The sequence below is a fragment of the Cupressus sempervirens genome, chromosome 4 (assembly GCF_028749045.1).
Source record: "Cupressus sempervirens isolate cs-2001-9-10 chromosome 4, ASM2874904v1, whole genome shotgun sequence".
Classification (NCBI taxonomy): domain Eukaryota; kingdom Viridiplantae; phylum Streptophyta; class Pinopsida; order Cupressales; family Cupressaceae; genus Cupressus; species Cupressus sempervirens.
The window spans coordinates 447,415,428-447,430,999 of NC_143121.1; positions in this window are offsets into that span (position 1 = coordinate 447,415,428).

The following is a 15,572-nucleotide window of genomic DNA, read 5'->3' on the forward strand; positions in this document are numbered from 1 at the left end:
AAAATGTAAAGAATACTCTTTTATAATGGAAATCAAGATTTGTGTTTGTTGCATTTTATTGTAATGGTAAACCTTATAAATTAAGATTATTTTAGCTAATAAGTATTTTTTCTAATTAAATATATATTATATTATAATAGAAATATATCTTGAAATATATAGATAAGAAAAAGATTTAAAGAGACAAATAATATTATCAAATTGTTATGTTGTAAAAGTTATAGAATTAGATACAAATTTTAAAAAGTTATAGAATTAGAGGGAAGATTAGATGGTTCTCTAAATCATTTAAGAGGGTTTGGTCATGAGAAATTGGTTGTCTTTCTATTATAATATTTTCTTTTGTCTCATTCGTAATAAGGAGCATTTCATATAATAGAGATGGATAAATTCAACCAAGGGATCCTACTATTAGGCCACCTAGATGCCCCCAACCATGAGGATGAGAATCAACAAAGGATACACATTTTTGTTGAGACCATCCACATCCTCATTGTTAAGAAGAAGAGTGTGAATTAACATGACCATTGTGGCTATAGTCATATCCATCCCATGCTTAGGAAGACTTTATAAATATGCAACTTCTCAACAACTTGTGTTATCAAGCCATTGATTTTAAAGAAAAATATTACGATGAATGATTGGTAAGTTCACAAGGAAAAATTAGAGTCAACAAAGACTCTTGAAACAAAGGTGAACTTCTGTATTTCTATATGTTCTCCAATTTTTATTCATGTCAAATTTAGATGAACTTAAGCAACATTTTTGGTAAAGCCAAGAAAAGAGCTCAAGTTTAAAGGTCTTCAAACCTAATATAACCCACTCCATGCATCTTGAGCCCTTATGCAAGTAAAAAAGGTAGTTAAGATTTTTAAACTGACCACGACAAGAATAATGGGGATGAGAAACATCTAAATAGGTCATTTAAGATATAATGTGGTGACCCTAATAGAGAATACATAAAGAAAATGAACTAGTTTGGGTTCCAAAATGGTCATACAAATTATATGAAATATTTATTGTCCCAAATCCACCATGGAAAGCACATATATTGTTGGTCTTTTGAATATGAGGTGGGTGCAGAGAAATGGTTTTGAATGCAATAAATTTTTTATATGTGGTATATTTTTGTATCCTTATCTTATCATCACATATCCTTACAGGCTTAATCTTTAATACTAAGATTCACCCACACCTTGGATTAGATCTATGTGTATGCAAAACTTTGACTTGGGTCATTTCTACAATCATTGATCTAAACCTTTAAAAGTATTATTTAAAATTTAATTACAAATAAAATCTTATTGATTCTTCTAATAATGATTGGTAGCTACCTTATTGTGTGTCTGCATTGATTTTTATATTATATTTGGGTATTATTATACTATCTTAAATTGGAAACATTCCAATTTAATGATGGTTTAGCACCCATTTAATGTGGTGTCATCATTCATTTATATTTCTCCCCTTTCTTCTCATTTCTCCTAGAGAGATTTAGGGTAGGAACTAATAGATCATCTTTAAGTATTCATATTTCATGTTGCAAAACTTGAGGTAAGATCTATCCACTTGGGTAGTCCCTTGCCATCCTCTGGTGCAAAGCACCTCCCTTTTTGGTTTTGGAGTTGTTAGGGTGTTAGTTAAGAGTCTTGTGTGAATCTAATAAGTTCCAATGGTCCTTGGAATCCAACTTGTCCCAATCTATTTGTAAAAAGCAAAAATTGTTTACAAGGTTCTAGAATGGGCAAATGTTGTCAAAAGTTGTCAAATGGGTAAAAAGTTGCTAAGGCAGGTATTTGGTCACTTATAGGTTCCTATGAATCCTAACTAAGGTCCTAAAATAGGCCTAGAGACACCCATTTGCTCAAAACTTGAAAAGAGCAAAAATTGCTAAAAAGTTATGAAATTGCTCAAATTTGCAAGAATATTGCAAATGAAGGTTTGGGCGGTTGTAACCAGCCATGCTTGGGTATTTGAGCATGGGATGCTTTTTTTTGAAAGTTAGAATGATTTTTAGTTGCATACCACATGCATGAGTAGACTGTATGAACATTTTCCTTTTTTTTTTATTGTTTTTATAGAGTGTATGCCTTTCTACGATTGTGTACGGATTGGGATGCTTGATCTGACTTCATGAACTTATAGGTTATTGACTTAGTTTTCTTTTGCATACTCAAACTTGATCTCAAGTTTCTAGGTTAAGGAGTTGTTGAAGTTTTTCAAGTGATTGGTCTGTGATCTTCATTCATAGGATTGTTGACACAAAAATGGCTCTAACATGATCATCCATGGTTGAAATTGTATGAAATTGTGTGGATAGGTTAGACCTTGTATATATTGGTTTTTCTTTCTTTTGCATTTTTGTGACTGATCTTCTAGGTGTGGAATGATGTCCTAGGCTAACTGCTAGGAGTAGGTGAGCCAGGACAACAATTTTGCTCAAAACTTGAAGAGAGCAAAAATTGCTAAAAAGTTGCAAAATTGCTCAAAAGTTACTTGAGTAACTTTTGCAATTTTTGCAAGGTTGTTGAAAATAAATGTTTGGGTCATTGTAACGACCCATGCTCTAGTATTTGAGCATGGGATACATATTCTTTAAGGTTAGAATGGCTTTCAGTTGCATGCCACCCACGTGAGCATATTGTACTGACATTTTCCTATGTTTTTCATTGTTTTTATAGAGTTTTATGTCTTTGTACGACTATGTACATATTGGGATGTGTGATCTAACTTCATGAACTTATAGATCATTGACTTAGTTTTCTTTTGGATACTCAAACTTGATCTCAAGTTGGTAGGTTAAGGAGTTGTTGAAGTTTTTCAAGTGACTAGTTTGTGATCTTCATTCATACAACTGTTGACACAAAAATGGCTCTAACTTGATCATCCACAATTGAAAATATATGAAACCTTATGGGATGATAGGTTAGACCTTGTACATATTTTTTTGCTTTCTTTTTCATTTTTGTGATTGATCTTTTAGGTGTGGAATGATGCCCTAAGCTAACTATTGGGAGTAGGCGAGCCAGGACAACAATAAGAAGTGTTTGTAGAGCACACCCATGATCTGACATGGGCAATCTAATGGCATGGTTTGAAGGTTTCTAGGAAACTTTTGTGAAAACTGGTCCAGAGGCCTAAAAGATAGCCTAGAAACTAGGGCTTGTGAGTGAACAAGGTTGTGGGTGATTTGGGACACTGTGATTTGGGATTCTAGAAGTACTAGATGATATATTTTAGAATCACATGGTCTTCCATAGGGTTGTGTGGAAGAATTGGGAGTAATTGGTTAAAATAGTGAGACTAGACCTAATGCAATTAGGCCTAATTAGCCTTATTTGTGGATAGTGACATTTTGGTGGTTGTTAATATGACCAGAGTTATCAACTAGGATTAAGAAGGATATGGTGGATATCTACAACACCATAAAGGGCCTAGGGATGGTGAGAGTAAGATCCTAAGCAAGGTTTTAGAGTTCTAAGGGAAGGAAGGGCTAGTAGGACTAGTTCCTTAAATAAAAAAGATTAAGTTCTATCATCAATCCAACTATTCCTTTGAGGAAAGTTGGGAAGGGGGTCTTGGAGGCCAAGATTGGTGGAAAGAACAAGGAAGCAAAGAGCCATTGGATGGATCAATGATTAAACCATAAGTAGAGTTGGTAAAGTGTTAGAACACTAGACCCCTTGCATCATCCTCCCATCACTCATAATCTATTTTTCACATTTAAATTGACTTTTCTAAAAAATTGCACCTTATTTCTGACAATCTAGACCTATTTTGGGACCCTAAGGGAATCCTAAAGCTTTTATGGGCTATGTTGGCAAGGACGCAATATCTACTTGCTCAATCAGAGATGTAGTTTGTACCTACTCAATTAGGGATGTATGTATTCATGATTTCCTAATCAGGGATGTAGTGTGTCCTTGTTTGGGACCTACTTTGGGTCATCTTCTCAAGCCTCGAGTCTAGGTTAACTCAAGGTGCAAAATTCAAGGTCAAATTGGCCAATGAGAGAAATTTTTATGAGCCCTTTATAATTCCATCCATTTTCCTCATTTGGCATCATACTTTCAAAAAATCATTTCATGCGAACTAGCAATCAAGAACTCAAGTCTTCAAGTCTTCAAGAATTCAAGTGTTCAAGCATCCAAGCTATCTTCAAGTACATTCAAAGAGATCCTTTTGCAATCCATTGGAGAGGAGATCTCTTGTATTCAAGGTGCTTTCAAAGAGGTTTAAAGATTTCATTTGTAGGCTTCATCATCTATCTTTTATGTTCATGCTACAACCTTTCAAGATCTAGCTTCCTTTATTGATGATAATGGAGCTTGTCATCAAGAGAGGTTTTTTACTTACATTCATGCTTCTTCCATATTTACATTCATCTTAATCCAATTAATTGGTAAAGTGAGCTCATTTCATTTGATTTGAAAGATCCTACAATTGTAAGGTTTTGATTAAGTAAAAGCAAGTTTTAAAGGACCTGAAACCTTTTTACAAAATACAAAAAGTCTAGATAGAAATTGAGATAACAGTTAAGAGAAAACATGAAACAGACCTCCAAGGAGGACAAAAAAGAGGTCATAAAGAGATCTGCTGAAAAAGATAGCAAAAAGCCAGCAAAAAGATAGCAAACGAGATAGCAAAGAACCAGCTAAGAAGCCTTGATCAGGTCCAACGCTTGGTCCACCAGAATCTGTATGTTTTTAGCCACTACCTTCACCTCATCCTTTTTTCCTGTGTCTTCAGACTTCTTGGAGTGAGCCCTGGTATGCTTGTTGGGACCTTGACTTTCCACAACCTGAGGAGAATCCTAACCTTTCTTTGTCTCCAATTTCTTCAATAGAGTAGTGACATTGTCAGCCATTTGTTTAATCAATTTTTCAAGGTTGCTCATCTTGGATTCCATTTTTGTGATCTTTCCCTGGTTGGTAGTAAAATCTTTGTCCATTGCCCTATTCTTAGCCTCCAATTGCAGGATCTTCTGCATTAGGTTTTTGACATCCTCAACACTTCCGACCACCTCCATTAATCTATCAATATGTTGCCCAACTTCCAATAGGTTTTTGACATCCTCAGCACTTCCGACCACCTCCATTAATCTATCAATAGAGTGCGTTCTCCACGGGCAATCTTGCAAGCATGTCTAACTTCCTTCCTTAAAGCTTCCATATCCCTACCAAGTGTCTGCATTTGATTTTTCATTACCCTAATTTCTTTTACAATAGTGTTAGGGTTACCATACATCCCTTTCAAAGCCCTTGGAGTACCACCATACTTCTCACCAGAAATGGGGAGGGTCCCCTATTCCTCAGAATCCTCATCTCCTGAGTCTCCTTTATGTCCCAAATGCTTCTCAAGATGTCTTGAAGGAAATCTTTTCCTTTCCAACCTGCGAGCTAAGGTATATCATCCGAGGGGGAAGAATCCTTCCAATTGAACTGCCCTTAATCCGCTTACCCTTAATCTCACTTTTTGATTTATAATCTCTCACCAATTCTTCTACAAAATCACTCTCCTTCTTAGAATTAGAGTGACCAACCCCTCTTTTCTCCTTTAGTGAACTGCCCCTAGTGCCCTTGTTCACATTCTCCTCACCCCTAGAGTCATAACCCTTCTCCTGGATGCTCCCCTCCGTATCATAATCAACATCCTTCATGCGGCCTCTACTCCTTACTATCCTCTTGGATTTTAAAACATTCATGATGAGGACCATGAGGCCCTCATGAAAATCATGTTCGCCATTCAGGTTAATTCATGCATTTATTTTACATTCTTAATTTTTCAATTATTTCAATTTCAAGGTGTATTCCTAAACTGTGATTTGACCAAGGAAAGCCCCATATTAACAAAACAAAACAATTTTATTGCAAGTTACATATCTCAAAATGAAATTAGGTTGTAAATTTAGATACCCTTTTAATTATACTTTAGAGATTTGGAAACTATTTCATAATCGAACATTGCTAAGAAGAGATGCACTGCATCCCTACCAAGTCGACCTTGCTGACAAAATTTGACTCTTCCACGAAACTAAATGATTTTTGGGCTCTAAAGATCTCATAGTTTCAGACTATTCACTGATTGGAGTTGTACAAACATTAGAAAATAAGATTCAATATTCTTCCTCACTTTCAATGTGAGTCATTTAATTACTTTCTTTATTTTAGTGTATCTACTTTCTAAATATATAGTCTTAATCACATTTCATAGCTCTTTCTACATTGGGGCTATTAGGGTCTTTGTATTCTTTCTTCCATTCTCTAATTATTAGATCTTTGTTTGCATTAGTGCTCCTTCATCATTTGGTTGGTGTTAATCTCCTCATATCTAATTACATTAGAATTGGAATTGATAGTATCGGTCTCTTTAATTTCCCTTTAAGATACAAGGTCAATCAACCCCCAAAATGTGAAGTATTTTACCCCTTTATGATTGCTTCACATTTCATCTTGTGCATTTTTGTGAGCCCAAGATGCAACATTCCCACTTTTGATTTTAACTTTAGCTTCCCCTTTTCCTTTTATTGGAGTGAGATTGTGTGTTCACACTATAAATTTTGGTGAATCTAAGATGCAACTTTTCCACTTTTTAATTTTTTCTTTAGCTTCCCCTTTTCCTTTTATTAAAGTAATATTGTGTGTTCATACTATACATTTGGGTGAACCTGAGATGTGACATTTCCACTTATGGTTCTGGCTTTAGCTTCCCCCTTTCAATTTGTTGGAGGGACATTGCATGTTCACCTTGTACATATGGGTGAACCCAATTATCGACATTTCCACTTTTGATCTTGGTGTTAGATTCCCCTTTACATTCTATTGCATGTTCACCTTGTACATTTTGTTGAACCTGCTCACCTTCCCTCCTTTATTTGATCTTGGAGTTATATTTCTTCTTGGTGTATCTACATTTTATTTGTATGCTATTGTTTACATTTGTGGGATTGATACATCCTTTGGCACTTACATATAGATTGCATTTCATATATTTACATTGTGAAAATACGAAAAAAATTGCATCTAGTCATTGCATTTCTTTTCAATGGGGTTGTTACCTTTATTTTCAAGTTCTCTTAATTACATTTTAGACATTCCATTTAATGCATATGATGATGCTTCAGTTTGTTTTTTCATTGAGACTCATTTTTTAAAGATGACCCTAACCTTGATAATGTCACTATTGGGGATGACCTCTAGATGATAATGTTGATTACTCTCTTCCTCATGAAAAATATCACATTATTCACTCCTTTTCTTTTTAACATAACTTTTCTCCTCAAGTATACTTTCCTTTGAGGGACATTTTTTCTCCTTGTAGAGATGAAGTATTAATGGAATATTACAATCCTTATCCTGTTTCTTCTAGAAATAACCCTATGAACAATCAAGAGCTTCATCAAGTTAACTTAGTCAATATTCATCACCCTCTTACTATGCCTCTTCCCGTTGTTAAAGGTTATTCTCAAATCACTATTAAGGGAAAATCTAATAATCTTTTGGATTATCATGCAATACCTAACACATTCGTACAAGGATTAATTCTCAACCTACTACTTCCCTTCTAGCTTCTCAAACCATTATTCGTCCTCCACCTCATCTTTCTCAAAATCTTAGGATGGGTTATGATTTGGTATCATAATTGCATAATACTCCTTGCATGATTTCTCTTTGGGAACTTCTACAAACATCTCCTACATATCATGAAGCCTTGAAACGAGCTTTATCCAATCTCTCAATTCCACCTCCTAATCAAGATAACATCAATGTCTTTTTACAATGTATGAATGATACCCTTGTCCGGCCACCTCTAATTATGTTTACTCATGATAATTTTACTCTCAAGGATATTCAAGATCGTTATGAATTTCTTTGGTATTTGTGTCTATTAATAAAAATACCATATGTCAGACATTAATTGATAATGGCTCTAGCTTTAATGTTTGTAGTATGCATATGTTAAAGGCTATGAATGTTTATCTTACATGTATTAAGCCTTATAACAATCCTGATAGAGGATTTGATAATATTGCTAAGAGAACTTTAGGTATTATAACACTAACTATTAAAGTGGGTTCAATGATATTAGATGCTCCTATACATGTTATGCCTAGACCCCTCAATTATAACCTTCTTGTAGGAATACTTTGGTTGCATTCTATGCATGTTGTTCCTTTGACTCTTCATAGTAAGGTCAAGTTTATTTATAACAATATTATGCATATGCTTCATGTTGATGATGTGACTAATCCTTTATTAAACACAAAATATGCTCACAATGAACCTAAAAAAAAGAAGAACCTTCCTCTTCTTCTCTATTTGAAGATGATTGTGATCTTCAGAATTCACATCAACATATATTGGAGAATATAAACTTAATGGCCTTTCATTCATGAAATCTTGACCTACTCTTATTTCTAATAATTGTGTTGCTACTTCCACTCATGATGAATCTCTCAATGATATGGTTTCTTGTTATGAACATCATACACCCTTCGAAAATGAGATGCATAAGTGTTCTTTCAACACCACTATCGATCAAACATTAGGATGTGTGCCACAAAGTGTTGGATCTTGTCTTTTTCCATATCTTCTCCTTTATCATCTAATACTAATCTATACATTTTGCATACACTTCTTTATGCTAAGGTGATTACTAGACCTAAATGTAGAAAGAAACATAAAAAACAACGTATGAGTCTTCCATTTTGCATGTATCAGTGTTATCATGACCATTCTAAAAATGATTGTCAAGCTTTACATTACAAGATTAAACAACTCATTAATAGTGAGGATATTCACATATCTCCTTATGATGATCTATATTTCAATCCTACTTTTTTTAAATAACATTTAGGTCCCTATTATTTTTATCCATGACATGTAACATTATTACCTATGATTGGGGTGCTCATTGTCACACGTGGTCTGCTTTATTAGAATCATAATAGGTCCCATTTTCCCTTTGTTCCTACAATTGTGGGGATAGGAAAGCCTATCCATCTTTCTCATGTTCTCTAGGACCTAATATTTTTATTTGGTTGTGTTTTATTTGTTTATCGTGTGAAATTCAATCTTATATCATTTGCAATTGGATTTTTGTGGTAGATAGATCACTTACCTTGGAGCCTTATAATAATGTGTTATCATTTCCAAGGAATTAATTTTAACTTCTTGTATGGGTCTCAAAATACTCTACCCTTCTATGACCTCATAGGAGTTGTCACCTCTTTGGTTTGGAATGTGTGTTGCTTGTGGATAATATTCTAATGTTGAAATTGCATTATCCTTCTTCATCACTTCCTTAAGATGTCGAAATAAGAAATTATATTTCCATCTTAAGGGGGAGAGGGAATACATGGTCCCCTTATTTTGATTTCAAACAAAACATATAGAGTACACTAGCATAAGAAAAGTTGATAGGGTCAAATGTTGGACTAAGCTACATTGACTGGGAAAAATGGTGAGAGGAGAACTCAAGTATTGATTAACTATGAAATTTTTTCATTGATTAGAAATTGGTTAAGAAGAAGTGATGAAGTGTTGTAAGTGCAACCACTGGTAGACATGTATGAGTCATGACAAAATAATAAGGAAGATATGGAATATTGTGTCATGACCTAGTCACCATTGATGTGATGATACAAGATAAGGGTTGAATGGGATATGGCATGCATGCAGAGAGAAGGAAAAAAAGGTAAAGCATGCAAGGTCTTAGGCCTAGATGTATAAGGGAGATGGATAGAATGGCCTACAAAGTATAGGCATCTATGAATAGGTAGTCACAGGTGTCTTGTGACTATGCTCACTATGAGATTCAAATTTAAAATTTGTAGTTTGAACAAGATAAGTTTTAGGGTTTCCATTTGTAAATAGTGAATGTAATTTAAAGATCACTTGGAATTAATTTTGGAGTGGGATAGAAAGGAATATTAGAAGGTTTTTTTCAAGAGTGAAGAAAAATTTCATTGATTATTACTGTAACTATGTGAAGCAAAGATCTATGAAGGCATACGAGAGCAATTGTGAAGAAATAGTAACAGTGAATAGGTATGAAAAGTATGAGAAGGAGAAAGGGGAAGCGAATAGAGGTATTTCACCAAGCTAGAATAGAGGAAGAATTTTAGACCATATTTGGGGAGTTTTAACAGAGTGTCTACCAAGCAAGGTGTGTCAAATATTTAGATCTAAATCCTAGTTTTCCTTCTAACCATTACAACTATTGTAAGCCTTTAACATGGAGGGATTGTACCTCTTAAAAAGAGATTGAAATTATCTAACAAGGTATCCTTTATAGGCTTTTGTAATCCTAACATGTTACAAGAATTCCTAATAGGATGCATTCACAGAAGGAACAAATGTAAGCCTTTAATAGAGAACTTTTTTTCTTACAAAGAAAGGCTAGTGGGTATATTACTCCCTTTGTGGTTTTCTCCCTCACATTGAGAGTTTGCACATAAGAATATATGTGTCAATGATGTATGCATTTGTGGATGATGTTGTATGGTTTTACAACATACCTTTTGTCATTTCCTTAATAGTTAATGTCGTAGTAACCAAGTGTGTGTTAAAACTAGTTGCATTAACCAGTATATTTTATTAAAGTAAGCATACTAATTCACCCCCTCCCCTCTTAGTTGGACAAATATTTAGTATCAAATAACAAACCCTAGTAGTAGTGAGCTTGAAATTTTAAGGGAAGATCAGATGACAACTATCAAATACAAGATGCAGCTTGAAGAAGCGTACAACACTATGGAATATCTAAAAGAGAAGTTGGGAGAATCCTTAGCCACAAGGAAGAAGGTGATGAAAAAGATGGGTAAAATCCAAGAGATGATATAAAATATCAAAAAGAAAAGTGGCTCTAAAGAATCAAAATAAGCAATCTCAGAACTCATGGCTGAGAATGAGAAACTAATCAAGAAGATCAAAGTTCTGAAAAAATGAGTAGGAAAAATCTATAGTAAGACTAGGTGAATTTATGAATGAGAAAGGAAATGTCATCCTAGCAAGAGATAAAGCCTATGAGGAACTCATACTAGCTTAGGAAGTAGGATATCAAGCATAGGATTTGTCGAAAGAAAAAGAAGATGAGATAACTCTCATGGATGAATAGCACTAGTATATTATGCAAGAAAGCAACATCATACTTGAGCATGATTATGAAAAACTAGGACAATTGAATGCTCTAACTAAGGAATAAAGATAGATGGATAAGTAATTTTTCCAACTAATGAATGAACTCAAAATAGTGAATGACAACTATGAAAATATTGCAAAGCCAAACAAAAACACTTGGAACATAGAAGAGAAACCAAACACTTGAAGAGAGACAAAAAGCTTGACTGGTTTAAGATTCAAAGGAATCAACATGATTGAGAAAGGAGAGTCTTCAAAGGAAAAAGACACAATGTCTGCAAAGAACAATAAAATAATGAAGAAAGGTATGTCATTGAACAAACCTACTTATTTTCACTATGGTAAAATAAGACACAAGTCAAATGTGTGTTGACATAAGAAAGATGAAATAAGTAATCTAAACACTTATAGAGGCTATTGTTACATATGTCATTGGTATGTACATAGTGAGTATGAGTGCCGAGATCTTACAAATGAAGCTAGTGTAGGAGGCTATTACTATTACTATAGCATGTATGGTTATAGTGTGAAAGACTATGAATCAAGGGATGGATCACATTAGTCATCTCTAAGGAGAAGGAGATGGGTTTTCTTCACCTATAAAAATGATGGTCACATTGCTTCCCAGTCTAAGTAGTGGATAGGTCAATGGAACCATGCAAGACCATAAAACAACACAAGAAGAACATGCTACAGATGTCACAAGATGGGTCATGTAGTCAAGGATTGCTGGGCCAAGAGAAAACCCAATCAACATCACAATGACAACAAAGGAAAAGAAAAGGTCATTGATGTTGGGCAAGTCAACAAGGAATTTATTAAAGTATAGACTAGGAAAAGGTTAGAGAATATTGGAGTAAATATTAGAGAAGCAACAAGCTCAATGGAAAGTTGTGTCTTCCTAACCAAGTTAAGCTAAGAAGAGCTTAAGAGGGGTTAGGCAAGCGAAGTGGGCATTGCACCAATTCCTAAATTCAAACTAGTAAGTCACAACATGTGACTGAATGATAATTAAATGTGCAACTACTAAAAAGATAAGATAGGTTGTCTCCAAATTCTAATCATTGGATGAATTATGAGAGGTCATTTATTGCACAAAGGTAGAGGTAAGTAAGAGACAAGGTTATCATTAGAATCTAAGAGTTACTTTTTGAGGCCTAATTTATAAATAGATGCATAAGTCATTTTCACAATATTAAGATCTGAAGAACTTTTGTTTGCAAAACCCTAGCTATCAAAGGAGCATACCTTGCGCAAACCAAAGTTGTTAGTTAATTTGCAACACTAGAAGTAACCTAGTAAAGTAGATTGTGCACATATAGACCATTTTGGGATTAGATATCATAATAGCACAATATGATGGTCTATTTAAAGTTGAATTATTCAATGGACAAGAACTAGAGCTACATATCTATGAGCCCATCTTGCAAAGCATCAATGGGAAGGACATGATAGGAGTGTTATCCTCACTCCAAATTAGTGTGTTTTGATTAAAGATATTGGCAACCACATCAAGGAAAAGGTCATGAATGTAGGAGATGTAGAGATTTGATGGATGTATGAGAATTTTTGTGATCATGACAAATCAAAATCTATCTAAAAGGAAATGGAGAAACCCTAGCTTGTGTAATAGATATCCCTAACTTCTGTAGGGAAGAATGGGTAAGATTTGTGCTCAACATGGTGCATGGTGATTATATGTGGCTAAAAAAGCCATACACGATCATAAAGGAAGTGCCTGAAAGGGTAACAAGGTTTAGGGGAGTAGGATAAGAGATGACTACCCAAAAGCACAAACTAGTAGCAATAGAAAAGTTGATTGGATGCTACCATGACGATAGAATGTACTTGTTGAAGGATATCATTGACCAAAAAATGTAGTTGGTTGCAAGGGTAATATCACACGGGTTCTACTAAAAAAGTTGACTAAATAGTCTACATAGTAAAGTGATGTATAGAGTAGCCTAAATAACAACAAAGAAAATCATGTTTAACCTAAGTGGGTGGTTGTGTAAATAGCTATTGAACAATGTGGATAAGATAAAAAAGGACAATAATGTGCATATATTTAAATTTAGCACAATATTGGCAAGCATGTTCTTCTACTTCAGAGAATAACTCCCAGGATACAAGAAATTATGGTGGACATCCAAGAACATCATTACATGTTAGATAATTAGTACACACAATGGGATGGGAAGCAATACTCTATAAAAGCTTGATAAGTATTTCAATAAATTTCAAGGAGATATACAAAAGAGGAAGAGGATACCTGTCAACTAGTAAATGATTGCAGAAGAAGCATTTTTTCTTCTTGAAAGGAAAACACAAGTTCATAGCCCAAGTGGTTGACTAGCTATTAGCCATAAAGATAATTGACTAGTTATTGGCAATGGTTATTGACAAGGATCGATAAAAGTTTGGCAAGGCCAAAAAGAAGAGAAAAGGATTGATGGAACATCAAGAAGAATTTTCAAAGGAGAAGTAGTGAGAGAGAAGAATCCCACAAAAACCAAGCCTCCAATAGTGGAGACCTATAAGATGAAAGAAACAAAGAAAAGCAAGAGGAAACCTCATGTCCATTTAGACGAAGAAGAGTCTGAAGAAGAAGAGACCAGCACTCAAAGTCTTGAGTCACCAAAGGATAGTTTAAAGCTTTCACTCAAAAATATTCTCGAGGATATAGAAACCAATGGAAATTGTAGTACATTTGTGTTGAAAAAGAAGATTGTTGAAGTATAGAAATTAGGAAGATTGTAGAAACCTATTATGGAACAATCATTATTGGTCACCGATATCAAACCTACAACTTGCTGGTAAGACAATTGCTAACTTTGGTCTAAATGCTATCATTCGATTGATTGATGAGGGTTTGAAAAGAATGGATAACAAGAGTACCTAGAGAAAGTTTGGTTTATGTATTGTATAAAAGGAGCACTAAGACCAAGTAAGACTTTGATGATATAGTGTATTGTTTATCTACTTAAGGCTAAAATGAAAGGATACTTAAGCAAAGACAAGAAGAAGACTATGCAATAAAATATGTCTACTACGCCTAACCAAGAAAATTTAGTATATACCAAGCAAAGTGAAGTTTAGTATGTGCCAAGAAAAGGAAGTTTAGTATGTGTTGAGAACAAGTAAAATATAGTATGTGCTGAGCATTAGAGAATGGCAGTAATGATCAAGAAAATACTTAGTTCATGTCAAGAAACCTAGTGTTGACCAAGCATTAGAAGACTGTTATTTCCGAGTGACAATATAAAGAGTTTGATAAAAAAATTGATGAATCTAAGCCGATAAAGTTGATTTCCTTAATTGTGTAAAGCATGTTGAACATAAGTATGATGAGCTAGTGGTACATAATTCAAGATAAACTATTTCTAGTCAAATTTAATGAGGATTATAAGATGAGTTTCTAGAGGGAACAAAATGGAAAGAATAGTGGATTCAATGAATCTAACCTAACTCTAAGATGGACAATCAAGATTAAGTGGAAAAAGATCAAAATTATCTATATAAGGGGATACAAGGCGAAAAGAAAAATCTCAGAGTGTGAGCTAGAGAAAGACAATAAGTTTGGAGTTGTTGCTTCATATGGTGGCTGAAGGAATGGATCTGCAGTTGGTATACTAAGAAAGAAGTCTTAAGGAGGCGAAGGTTTGAAGGGTGAACAAGAAATCAAAGACAAAGGGGAATGAATGCCAAGAAGAATGGAGAACTGAATGTGAGATCTAAAATCTACAAGTGAGTTGTTTTGTTATCAAATCAAGTCTTTCTATTACTTTCTAACAACTGTATCAGTCTAGATAAATCCTTTGGATTAAGTTTGACCTACCAATCATGAGTAAATCCTTTTGACATTCTCATGTGATGTTCTAAAGTCCTCTAACAAGGATTATTTTTAATAGGGTGATTGAAATCCTTTAATCAAGGTCACATTTAACAGTGTGTATTATAACCTTTAACAGGGTTGGATCCTCACAAAGCTCACTTTAGAAGAGTGAAAAATTGGTAGCATGTTACTGGTGGTTTTTCTCAAATTAAGTTTCCATGTTAAATCCTTGTGTCAAATTGTGTGATTGATTTTGTGTTAACTTATGTTTACATTTTTGCAAAGTTCATTTGACCTAGGATAATAATTTACAAAGGTTTAAGATATTGGATGATCTAACCAATGCATTCACTTGATATTTGTTTAGTATTGAATTTTTTTGGGTACATTTGGACCTTGGATAACTAATTCACCCCCTCTCCAAGTTATTCTAAATTATTCCAACAATTGGTACTAGAGCTCTTGGTGCTTGTGAAGAAACAATTTGAGGGTACTTGAAGCTAAAGATCAAGATGTATAGAAAGGAGGTGCCTGAGCTAAACAAGAAAAAATTTCATGCATGGAAAAGTTTGATGAAGGTACATCTAGATGGACTT